The following is a 12,281-nucleotide window of genomic DNA, read 5'->3' on the forward strand; positions in this document are numbered from 1 at the left end:
CCGAGCAGAGGCAGCCAGTGCAAGTCCATTAGCCAGACGGCCTCTCCCTCTTGTATGTACTCTGTGTGTGCACACACACGCACGCACGCACAAACACACACATCATTACAACCTTGGGAGGATTAGGAGAGCAAGGTGAGGCGCAGGCAGAATTTTAAGAGGGCCGAGAGAGGGGCTGAATTTCTAACAACGCTCATTAGCCGAGCTCGCCCAAAAACTCATCGTTTCACATCACCTTATTTGGGGGCCTGGATTAGACCGATGGCACTAATCCAAAACGACATCAAAACCACATCAACAAAGGAATTTAAGTTATTCTGCGCTGTTTATCCAAAATTACACAAAACATGAATCTGTAAACAGTCGTCAACAAGCAGTCTGGAATGTAATTGGCTTTAAAATATTTAGAAGATACCTCGAGAGAGAGTGGACATAGTTGGGAATCCTCACACAGTTTGATATCACGTTAAGACTCGACTAACCAAAACATGACTTCTTCTTATCTTAGCGCTTTAAACTGCCAATCAAGTGTACTATTTATAATGATTCCTTAAGCAAACCCCACCAAATCAAGTTGTACTTTTATCACAATTGTACCACACTGGTCCACTTGTTTGCTCTGAGCAGAATTGTTTGCATAACTCCATCTCTGGTCATGAACACACGTACTTGCATCCCCTCTGTGCAGCCTCTTTTGAGCCAACCCTTCATTCCTCAAGGACTCGGCCTCCATGACTCAGCTGCTGAGACGGTGTCCACGATAACATAAAAAATACAAAATTATGAGACGTCTGTCATGAATGTTTGCACCGTGTTCCGGGTGATCTCTTTTTCTTTAGAAGAACAACATGCTGGCATATGTCTGTTTTTGTTTCTATTATAAACTTGACAGTCAACGGTGGCAGCTGATGTCAGCATTTCCTTGCGTGAAACAGCACTTTTACATTATAGTAACTTTTTATAGATATTTATATACATTTTCTTAAAGCATTATTGTCTGTCGGGGGAATTTCAATAATCGGCCGGCCCTGGACCGTGAACCTTTCACACAGCTCAGCGGTCGTCGGGCCTGCTCTCCTGAAGCCAGAGCACAGCAGCAGGCTGTAAAGTTTAAATCCGATACAGCGTTGAGAAAGCCAGACAAACATAATTGCCAAGGACACCACTTGATGCAGAGGCCTAATAATAGCACAGCTGCCTTGACCTCTATCCCAGATGGAGAGCAGTATTTCCCCCCCCGGGGATATTTAAAACCCGTTGGCTACACTCACATTGAAGGGCCACGCCCTCGCCGTTGAGAAGAGCCGGACGGGCTGCATGATTTCATGTCCGACTGAAGCTGAAATCAATCGTCGCTCCCATGTAATCCCGCCATGACTGAGCAAATAAGTGAACAGCAGACAGACGAGAGTGGAATGGTAATACTGAGGCCGTTGTCATTGTGCAGTCCTGTGCTGCGGTCTGGATATGCATGGACACACACACACACACACTCAATAACATACTTCTTTAGGCCCCTGAGTGTGTGTGTCTCAGAGAAATTGTTTGCTCAGCTCTCCACCAGCAGCATTCGCAGAAAGCAGGGAGGTGGTATACGTGACCCACTGCTCTGTTTTGTAAGCAAATCGTTATTATCACTATTTTTAGCACACTGCGGGTTTCTCTGTTCCACAGCTTCTTTTCCCCCAGAAGGTACTTCTTAAATATACAGATAAAACCAAATGTAAGCAAGCAGCACAGTGAGACGTGGTAATGTCATTTGTGGAGCAGCTCTCGTGCAAAGGTGAAGCCTTTTGCTAAACACCACCATCAGTGACGATGCAAGGTTTTGTCTCAATAAAACAGCTAAATACTTAGTATAAAAGTATAAATGCTTTAAACTGGGAATCAAAAAGTAAAACCGAAGGAGAAAAACATGAAAGGCCTGGAGGATTAGAATAATAATCGGACTTGGTATTAAAAAGATTAAATAAAATACAGAGTTTACTATTCGCAGATCAAGAGTATTTCCCAAAAGGCTGAACGTGAGAATGTCTGACAGAGAAGACGATGAAGGACTTCAGTGTCTGTTGATATGCGATATATAAAGGAGGTTGCAGGTCATTTTAAAGATTTACAAAACAAGTAAAAGAGCTGCGTAGCGCCATAAGCAGTGGGGTAATATGATTTCATCTTGAAGTATTTGTTAAAGTTCTAGCCACAAGAAAAGGAATTCAGCTTGGCTCCTGAGATTATTTGGGGAATTTAAAAAAGTGGAAATTAAGATTCAAATCAGTCTGAATTCAGTATGCGTTTTTATATGTTTGGTCAGACAGCTAAATATATTGAAACTCATCTCACTCTACTGTGTCCTACTCATTTTAAAGTTGTCTCACCTCCATGCGCTGATGTGCTCAAAGCACAAAGATCACCTGTGATGATGTCACAGAGTGAGATCATGTATAAAGAAAACAGACAAGGGTTTAGGATGGTTCCTTGAGGAACGCCATCTTCAATATCATGAAATAATGTGTTAAGTATGACGGAAACTTCCCAAGACACTCGCCCATTTCTCAAGTCATTCAAATTGTTATTATTAAGGGTGTCAAACACTAAATCTCCCAGTTTGTCAGAACCAACAATAATTCTCAGTTCCTGTATTGATTTGCACGTGAAAAATAAATAAATAATCATATGAGAAAAAACTAATAAATCCAAGAAATTAAGCAAAACTAAACTAAACTAAATGCCAGTTCTAGTATTATTATTGCTTCACAAAATGGGTCCCGTGTATTTCACCAAAAACTGACTGAGGCCGGTTTTAACGAGGGGACTGTGAAGGTGACCAAACTGAAGAAAATATTTTTCTAGAAAGATTTTGGAAAGCTTTCAATCTCACGGGCGGATTTACATGCAAATTCACCAAATAACATTCTATTGACGTCAAGAAAGAATAAAACAGTCAGTTCACGAGAGTCTTTTCTGTCATTACTTTAATTCGTTTTTTGCGCAGTGCTGTGTTTTGCTCGATACCTCTAATCTAAAAACTTTTGCAAAACGCCGTCATTTAAATGTTAAATTGCGCGGTTAAAAACAGTTTTCTTCAGAAGTTTACCAAAGAAAGGGAGATTACAGATGGGCCTGTAATTGCTAAGGTCGCCACCCTCTGGGTTGCATCTCTGGAGCAGAGGGTGTGCGGTGGCTGTTTGGACAGCTTTGGGGGAAGATTTCTAATTGCAGGTTGTTACCTGGCAGAGACTCTGGAAGATGACTTTAAAGAGCACGAGAGGAGGGGATCGAGAACACCAGAGGATGACTTCATTTTCATAATGGCGGCACTAACTTTGTCCTCTGGCGTCACAATAAAAGATTGTAATTCTAGATCCCGGGGAGTTGTTACAGAGTTGTCTCTCTCTCGATGACTCATCCGACTTCTTCACATTTGAGAGGCGTCTGTAAAGGACACAGAATTAGGAGACATTCATGGTGAAGATTGCCAGGTCACCCAATTGCCCGGAGACAGCAGAGCGCTGCAGGAGTGACGCACTTCTCTAGGCCAACCTGTAAATTAGCATCACACTGGCTCCCCTCGACAAAAAAACAATGAGGTTATTTTCAATGGATTTAGGATTATTGTAGAGAACCATAATGCTGATATGGAATGAACAAACAATGATCCGGTCACATGACCATCGTCACAAAGCTGAAAGCGGGTGAGGCGGCGTGCAGACATTTTGTAGTTTCCTTTTAGCCCGCCGGTTAGCAATCGTCTTTTTTAAGACACGTAAAAGGTAAAAAAATTCACGAGAGGTATTTTCTGACTGTTTTTATATCATAGAACAAAACTTTCTTTTAATCTCTTCAGTTTGTATTTAAAAAAATAAACACTCACTCGCTTCCGTGTTTTTGGACTCGTTCCTGCAGCGCGACATTCTCCAACTAGTCCCCTCCAAATTAAATTCATCTTCTAATCTTTAGCACCGAGAAACAAATCGAAGGGATTTTAAAGGACAGTGCTTGATACCCCATCGCCCGCCAACAGAGCCACTCAGCAGGCCGATTGTAATCAAGATCGAGTGGTGAAAAGGGCCGGCAGCTGCATCAGAAATCCAGACGCTGTAATGTCACCAAACGGTGATTAGAGACTATAATCCACCGGTTAGCAAATTAACATCAGATATTTTCAGCACATTGAATATGAGTCCAGCTAGAGCTACATGTCACACACCGTGTGCCTAAAAACCGACCGAAGTAGGTCGGCTTTTAGGCAGTCGTCAAATTTATTTCATAACTTGTCTGAGGCTCACACGCCATTTGTCTGACACACGCTCAAGAGGTGGCGAGGGAGCGAAATACAGCAATTATATAAATCAATATCACTCTGATCCTCTGCAGAGGGTGGGAGGCTTAATTTGGCTGATTTTCAGGAAAGTGAGGCCCATCAGCTGAGGAGCCCGGCAACACAAAAGCCGGGTTCAACAGACTCTTCCCGCGAGTACATGTGAGAACATACACTGACATACCAGAGGAAACAAGGATGAGAATAACCTGGGGAAACACATCACGACAGCCACATCAGGCTACACACGCTTACACTAGATATTCTTAGAAAGTGCCGCGTATATTGTCTATTACCAGCTCAAACGAGGCTTTATAGCTCTGTGCCGGTTGAATTGCTTTCTTCACGGTTTCTTTGAATAACAACTTCTCGCCAGGCAATGATCCCTCGGCTGAAGTGTCTAAAGATGGGAAGAAATAACATCGAAATCCTCGTGTCGTAACCATGAAGGGACGCTGTACATCCCCGTGGATGAGAGCGCATTCCCGTTGCTCCATCAGATCAAATATCCCCACCATGGATCTTAACAAACCAAGGAAGCGTTCTTCCCACCTAGGACACTCTCGACGTGGCCAATCATCCGCCCTGAAATTGAAGGGCTTAGTGTCGTTGCCTTTCCCGGCGCGTCCTGAATGACAGCTGACAAAGTAAGTTCATCAAAAGCCTTCTCCAGGTGCCGATGCTAAGCGGTGTGAAAACTGTCTGCGGGCGCCTCATCGAAAACCCGTCCACCTGAGACCGGCGACAGCAGCTGCTGATGAGGAGCTCTTATGCTGGCAACACTGTTATTGAGACATTTTGTTCTGTTCACACAGCAGCGAGCGGTCCCCGGGGGATCAGGCAGGGGGGCGGGCGGCCTGCAGCATTGGAACTGGAAAGAGGAACCCCCCCCACCCCCACCCCCGCCCCCACTTCCTCCCCAGGCACATGACGCGGGTACACAACAACAAGCTGCTGCCGACTGCACGGCGAGGGGACGGAAAACTTCAACCCGTGTACGCAACCGCTCTCGCTACATGTGATGCTGTGCTCGGGAAGGAAAAGTGACACACACAACAACAAGAACAAGCACCATTAGCCGCCCACAGCTTGTGCTTAGACACGCACAGTCCAACACACACACACACACACACACTCAAAGACAATTCAATGCTCACCCACGCTGACGCATGAAACCGAGCAGCTCGCCACGGGAAGAAGAAAAAAAACACTTATCGCCCTCTGGTTGATTCACAGGTCCTCGAGCCGACGTTGTCATTAGAGTGCAGCACCCTCCCCCCCACCCCACCCACCCCCCTTTGACAAATGCATCAACGGAGAGAAATCGCTTTCCTGCGCTCCTCCCCGTCAGCACCAACGCCTGCAGCAGCCAGCTCCCAGCTGTGGGCGCAGACAGACCTGAGCCGAGGCAAAGGTTGAGGAGCAGGTGAAAAGGGGTGGGTGGGTGGTGTTTTTTTTTTTTTGCGGGCGCAGAAGGAGGAATGAAACAAGCAAACAAGAGGGTGTGGCGGAGCTCACCATTCTCAAACCAGATATTGCATTCCTGAAGGCTGGAGTACGGCACCAGCTCCCCTCCCTCTCCCTCCTCCGGCAACACGAGCAGTCCTTCCTCCCTGAGTGATGACCAGTTCATCAAAAATAAGCAGAAAAAGATAAACCAAGGGGGCGGGGGTCGGGGGCAAGGAAAAAGAAGAAGAAAAAAACACCTGCCGCCGAGGAGGAGAGGATAAATGCGGAAGAAAAGAAAAGCTCTCTCTCTCTCACACTCTCTCTCTCTCTCTCTCTCTCTCTGTCTCCCCTCTCGTTTCCTATCGGCGGAGATCTCCACAGGTTTCCGTGTTGATGCTGCCCGCTCGGTACAGTTGCAGTAAGTGATACGGAGCCGGGCGAGATGTGGCGCCGACGGGAGGAGCGAGAGGAGGAGGAGGCGAGAGGAAGGGGGAGGGAGGAAGAGGGAAGGAGGAAGGAAGAGAACGCAGCAGTCACTGTGTCACTGGGGGACACGGAGGTGACACTTCCTATGATGAGAGAAGCACCGACAGGCTGACAGGTGACCGAAAGCTTCGCCGCGACAAAAGAAAATTGACAAAAAGAAAAATTCACAGTGACAAAAAAACAACCCGGGGAGCTTTTCTTTTTCTTCCTCCTTTTTTTCTTTCCGAGGCGCCCGCAGTAGCGCTTAGCTTGTTATGTATAGATGTGAGAGGCGCGCACTCTCACTATAGGAACGGGAGCCCAGGTCTCCAACAGATGAATGGTGCAGTGCTGCTGTTGTCATGGCAACCGCAGAGCAAAAGGAGGGGGAGGCGATGGGTGGGTATTGAGGAAGGAAAGAAAATGGCATGAAAAAAAATGAAAAAAAGAGAGGGAGGATGTATTAAAGAGACAGTTTTTTGGGGGTTTTAAGGACACATGAGATCACGAGAAGAAAAATACTCTAGTACTATTTTATAGGAACAAGGGTTTAAATACTGCATGTTCCTCTTGGCTCAAGCATCCCTGTGTGTCCTTGTTTTACCCTTCAAACTGTATTTGTACAGCTGCAGCCATGTTTTACGGGCGATGTAAGGGGTTCTAGCCCCACAAGGGCACAGAGTTTATTGTGTATCGTCTTGGCTCCTGTCGCGGGTTCATATCCGTCAGGCGGTAAGTGCGTGTTATTAATCTCTTCCAGTCACACTTATTTCCCCAGGGTGACATGTCCACGTTACCCAAAACGCCTCAGATGAGCTACAGTAACAGGTCAGCCTCTGGATAATCAGTGATTGTGTATTTGCGGCCATTTTTTATTTCTCCTGAGAAAATAAATGACTTACAAGTGATGTCTATTGTGGGCTCGTCGCATATTGTCAACAAGATGCAACATATTCCTGTGAGATGTGACAAGTGGGGGTGGTTGATCACATGCCTGGCTTCAACTGGAAGACACTATGGTGATTCAAATGAGCACAAGGAGGTTGCGTAAGTGTGTGTGTGTGTGTGGGTGTGTGTGTGTGAGAGAAGGATTTCTTGGATCTTGTTGGGCCAACCAAACATTGTGTAATGTATTTACAATCTTAATCCATAAAGTCCTTTCTTATGTCTTCTGAATCTCCAACAGGAGTTTGTCAAGAATTAACTAAACTATTACTACAGTAATTACAACATTCTCAATTTAAAGGAACAACAAGGGATCTAGAATCCTGCTCATCAAGAGGTGTCCCAATATCTTTAAAATATAAAGGCTCCAGACAGTTAGCTTAACTTAGCACACAGACTGGAAACAGTCTAACAGTCCAACATTTAAGTAAAATCCCCTTCATCTCAATAACTCACTATTAACCATGTTACAGTACATTGTGCTTGTTTAATCTGCACATAGACAGATAAAAGCTTTGATTATAACTTTAGAGGTGCTTGTTGGCATTGGACAAAGCAAGCTTTGATGCTATGATAAGCTAAGCTAATTGGCTAAAATGTATTGCTTCATATTTACTTTGCAGATACAAGAGCTGAACAATATATCAATATTATATGAATTTTGGTGACATGAGACATATATATATATATATATCCTGGGACAGGGATGTCTATGTATACAGATTGTAAAGCCCTGAGGCAAATTTGTAATTTGTGATAATGGAATATACAAAATAAACTGAATTGAAACTGAGTTGAAAATATTGTCTGAGCTTTTGGATATCCTAATATCGCATAAGTGATTTATTATCCTGGGTTTAAAGGCAGAATTACAGTAAAGTGATGCACTTTTCTAAACTTTCCAGACTTAATCATTATATCCACATTACTGATCATTATCAAAAACAGTAAATAGTTTGTGAAAGCACAATCAGTCAATCTCACGATATCGTGGCAATATGCCTGTCAAAGAATCCTTTATTAGATATAAAAAAGAGTGGAATAAATCATCTCATCCAACCCTCTTTTAGAAAAGCTTGTAACAGTTCTTTGTGTTTCCCCTTCTGCACCAGCCTTTAACAACCATGTCAGAATAACTTAATAAACTGAAGCAAACGACATATGAATTCAGTCCCTCTAGTAACTTGATGACACGTTCCGGTAACAGAACTGATGGTTGCACTTAATGAAGAAAGGTCAGATATGCTCCGATGTGACCGGCTGACGACAGAATGACAACAGTTTCTGTCGCAGCACTTAATCCAGCTGGTTCTTCAGAGCTCCTCCTGCGGGCATCATGCTGCCATTTCAATTACTCCATCCTTCACTTAACCCTCCACTCTTTATTTTTCACCTGTGACAGTGGAGCTGAAAATGTCACATTTCACAAGCGGAACAAATTATTTGGAGGGTCCGTGGTGGCTGGGACGGTCCAGGCGAGACATAAGGACAATAATTGGGGAACGTTTTTCTCAAGGTGCGACACGCGGGCGGTGTGAGGATACCGGGCGCCGTGTTAAGCGCCAGGCCGTTTAAGGAGGCGTGGAGAGAGGGAGGTTGAGACGTCCCAAATGTAGAGTATTTTAACGCTATTGTATTAATACTACCTCGATAGAACTCCGACCGCCACTGCGTGAGGGACCTCAGCTTGTAGATCAAAATGGAAATCCTGAGTGCTGAGAAAAAATAGACGGAAACTGCAACTCCATGACAACTGGGGAAGCTCCATCATCTTCATACTTTCCTCCCACATGTAGAAGCTGAAGCTAGTGAATGTTTGATTTTGTTTAAATAAATTGCAATATAGTAATATTTAAGACCGAATAAAAATCTTATTATAGTCCATTGTATCTGTGTATAACCAGTGATCCCGTCATCTCCATTTGAACACTTAATACCCCCAAGCAATGACACCGGGGCAGAAGAAGCAGCATTCATCCTTTAAGACCTCCCACACAATGAGCTGTAAAACCTGACTCAGCAGTTCTGCACACCGTGCCTTGTTAATCCCGATCGTCCACATCGCGGAAAGTTAGTTCGCTGTAGTGCAGTGCCACTTATTCACATACCGCTCTCATCTACTGGAAATACCACGGAGACAATACATTTCAGATATACTCGTATTACTTACTTTTACAAGTGGGATACAATAGAATTGCTGGTATAATTAAATCAAGCAGATTCACAGGTTTTATGGCCTAATACAGTGTTCCACCGTTATGAGGCAATCCATGGGCAGTGAGTAATTGTATTGATTGCCGCCATTAATTAGGGGAAAGCAGTGTAATTTGGGGAAAGGTGTTTAAATAATACCCGTGGAATGTTTCGGAGTGGATCGGGGTCAATCAATCATCCGGGTCGAGTAAGGTGTTCATTAAAGAACAAACGAGCAATCAGTTAGTACAACTCACAATCAGACACAGAACTATATCGGCGTGTGAATGAGCACTCATCCCCACGCATAGTCTTAGATAACAGCAGACTAAAAATAGAGGAAGTAAACATGTTAGTGGGTGGGAGGGGGGGGGGGGTATATCTGAAACATGCTCTGCTGGGGAGAACATATGTTTTAATGAGCGCACAGCAGGCAACAGTCATTATATCAGGGTTTGTAAAAATGGAACATTTCCATTGACAAATTGCAATTTCGTACAATCACAACACTTACCGGCGTGCTGTGCAGGATTCGTTCGTTGCCGTTTGTAAACGCAACATTTAAAAAGGTTTGCCCCATCCTCCACTCGGCTCAACGACACCAGATATTTATATTTTATAATCTGATCACGTCGTTCGTTTGAAACATCTGCATTTAGAAAGTAACGATTCCTCTTCAAATAAATACAGTGGAGTAAAAAAAAGTACAATATTCTCACTGAGATGTGGTGGAGCAGAAGTAGAAAGTAGCATAACATTTAAAAACTCAGGTAAAGTACCTCAAAGTTGTCCAGTATTTGAGTTAAAGATAGTTAGAGTGCACTTTAAAAAGAGAAACTCTGGATGACCTCTGGAACACTGAGGATTAAAAGACTCTTTCCCCGGGAGGGTGAATAAAGTATATCAATATTATTGTTGGTTCAGTTAGATTAAATGTGACTTCAGTTAACATGAGTGAAGTTGAAGAATTAAAGTCTGAGCAATGCATCGTTTATAATACTAATAAGAGTCTTTACTTGAACCCACTAGTTTTTCCTGGAGCTTTAAACCACCTCTTAAGGGCCTGAGGATGTTGAGGGGAAAAAAGAGTATTTAAATCACATTGCTTGTTAAGAATTGAGTGTCATCCATTATCTTCTGTTTTCTTTGATCTTTTTAACTGTCGAGTATCTTGTGAAGTGTTTGGTCACGTTATGCGTTGTTTATGTGAAATGAAGAATCTCAGACAGACTATTGTGATGGATATCGATACTGTGTCAGCCAGTGTGCCTTATGTTTTACGACAGCCTGCGCACCTTTTTTATGAAATAAAAGTAATTTTCCCCTGACGGGTTAATAAAGCCTTCTTCTTCTTCTAACCTTTTCGCTCAACTGTGAAACCTGTTTTACAGTTGGTGGTCATCCCACCTACAAATAAACCCAAAATGAGCCCACAGCGATGACACGGGGCAGTACGGCTCCTGCCTCACTCCCCGATCCGTTTCACAAGTTGACCCCCCCGAGGGCCCCCTGGAGAGTCTTCATGCAGGCAGAGGGGATTAAATCAGAAACTCAATGACTCTCTAAAAAGGTCAGCGCTTTCGGAGCGTTTTTATTCTATCGGAGCCTCGAGGTTGAAAAACTGAAGTCCTCACAAAAACTCAGGGGGGGGCGAGAGGGGCTGCGATTGGTGGAGGTCACTGGGGGGAGGGGGGGGGGTTGCTCTGTTTGCTGTCTTTTGCACTCATCTATCCATCTTCCATCTTTTCCATTTCTGCATGGGAGGGGTTCTGCCCTCTGAAGCCAGCACACACACACACACACACACACACACACAGGTTACTGTCAAGCTGCGCAGGAAGTGCCACTGAGTTGAATTAATTAAAGGGTGAGAAAGCCGGGGTGGTTGAGACCCGGTATACGATCTGGCTCTCGAACGCCACTTGAGAGGAGACACACGTCTTTGAGGACTTAAAGGAAGGAGGACTGAAGAAGTACACGGCGTGTTCGAGGGCCAATCACGTTCCACGATGGACAGACTTCAGGAGAGAGTACACAGAGTAGGAGGCAGAAATCTGGACTAATCAACGCAGCGATGGACACGTCTCACTGTGACGCACGCAAACATGAAGTGGAGGTGGACAAATGCACCGAATAATCAGCTGAGACGTACAGGATGTACGATCTCAAAGGACAATCTGAACCCACAAAGCAGCGTTCACAAGCAGCCGGTCCCGACTGGTACGTTGTCACAGGCACACATCTACAGATTCACACGCTGACGATCTAAATAATTCACTTTGATTCACAGAGATGAAAGTGTAGACATCAAATTAGGCGGCCACGGAAACAGGAAATTGGAAGAAAAACACAACCGGAGCAAAGGTGGCTCCCCAAACAGAAGAGAGAAAGGAGAAAAAAAATCGCATAAACACACCCACTGCTGGGGCCTGTCCCCCAGACCGAGTACCCCCCCCCCCCACACACACACCTCCTCCCCCTTGCACACCCAGGTAAAAAATAAAGAAAATCAGTGTGCGTGTTCGTTGTTTCCTCTTTAGATGACCTGGGAGAGAGCGTAAATCATCCTGTGTGATGTGTCAGACACATCAGAAACGGTTAATGACCTAAAGTAGCTGAGAGGCTGGTGCACCCTAGTGGCGACGACTGAAATCAAGTCCTCCACACCCACTCCTACTCCTACTCCTACACCGGCATCGGGGTTGAAGCTGCAATGTCAATATTTCACTTCTCATTTTGAAGAAGTGTCAAACCCCCTCCTCCTGTACAAGCAGAGGGAACATGACACAGACTCATAACCCAGTTAATGGGGGAGAGGAGGGGAGTTCCCCCTCATTCCCTGAAACGATTAAAGAGATGAAGAGGCAAAGCCCGACAGGACTTTGGTCATGACAAGAGTTGGAAATTGGAG

The 12,281-nt window shown here is 44.5% G+C and overlaps 1 protein-coding gene across 5 annotated transcripts in view; it reads right to left on the minus strand.

Moving 5' to 3' along the window:
* The window catches only part of tanc2b (tetratricopeptide repeat, ankyrin repeat and coiled-coil containing 2b), a 140,804-nt gene that overhangs the window by 53,623 nt on the left and 74,900 nt on the right, over window positions 1–12,281 (minus strand). Inside the window, exon 1 of one of the 5 annotated variants that reach the window (XM_056429846.1) lies at window positions 5,476–5,527. The exons of the other annotated variants lie outside the window; for them this stretch is intronic. The gene's annotated coding sequence lies outside the window, so the exon portion shown is untranslated. Of the gene's footprint in view, window positions 1–5,475; window positions 5,528–12,281 lie in introns of those variants that run through there. 5 annotated transcript variants of the gene reach the window in all.

This window comes from Pseudoliparis swirei, chromosome 13 (genome assembly GCF_029220125.1).
Source record: "Pseudoliparis swirei isolate HS2019 ecotype Mariana Trench chromosome 13, NWPU_hadal_v1, whole genome shotgun sequence".
NCBI classification, from domain to species: domain Eukaryota; kingdom Metazoa; phylum Chordata; class Actinopteri; order Perciformes; family Liparidae; genus Pseudoliparis; species Pseudoliparis swirei.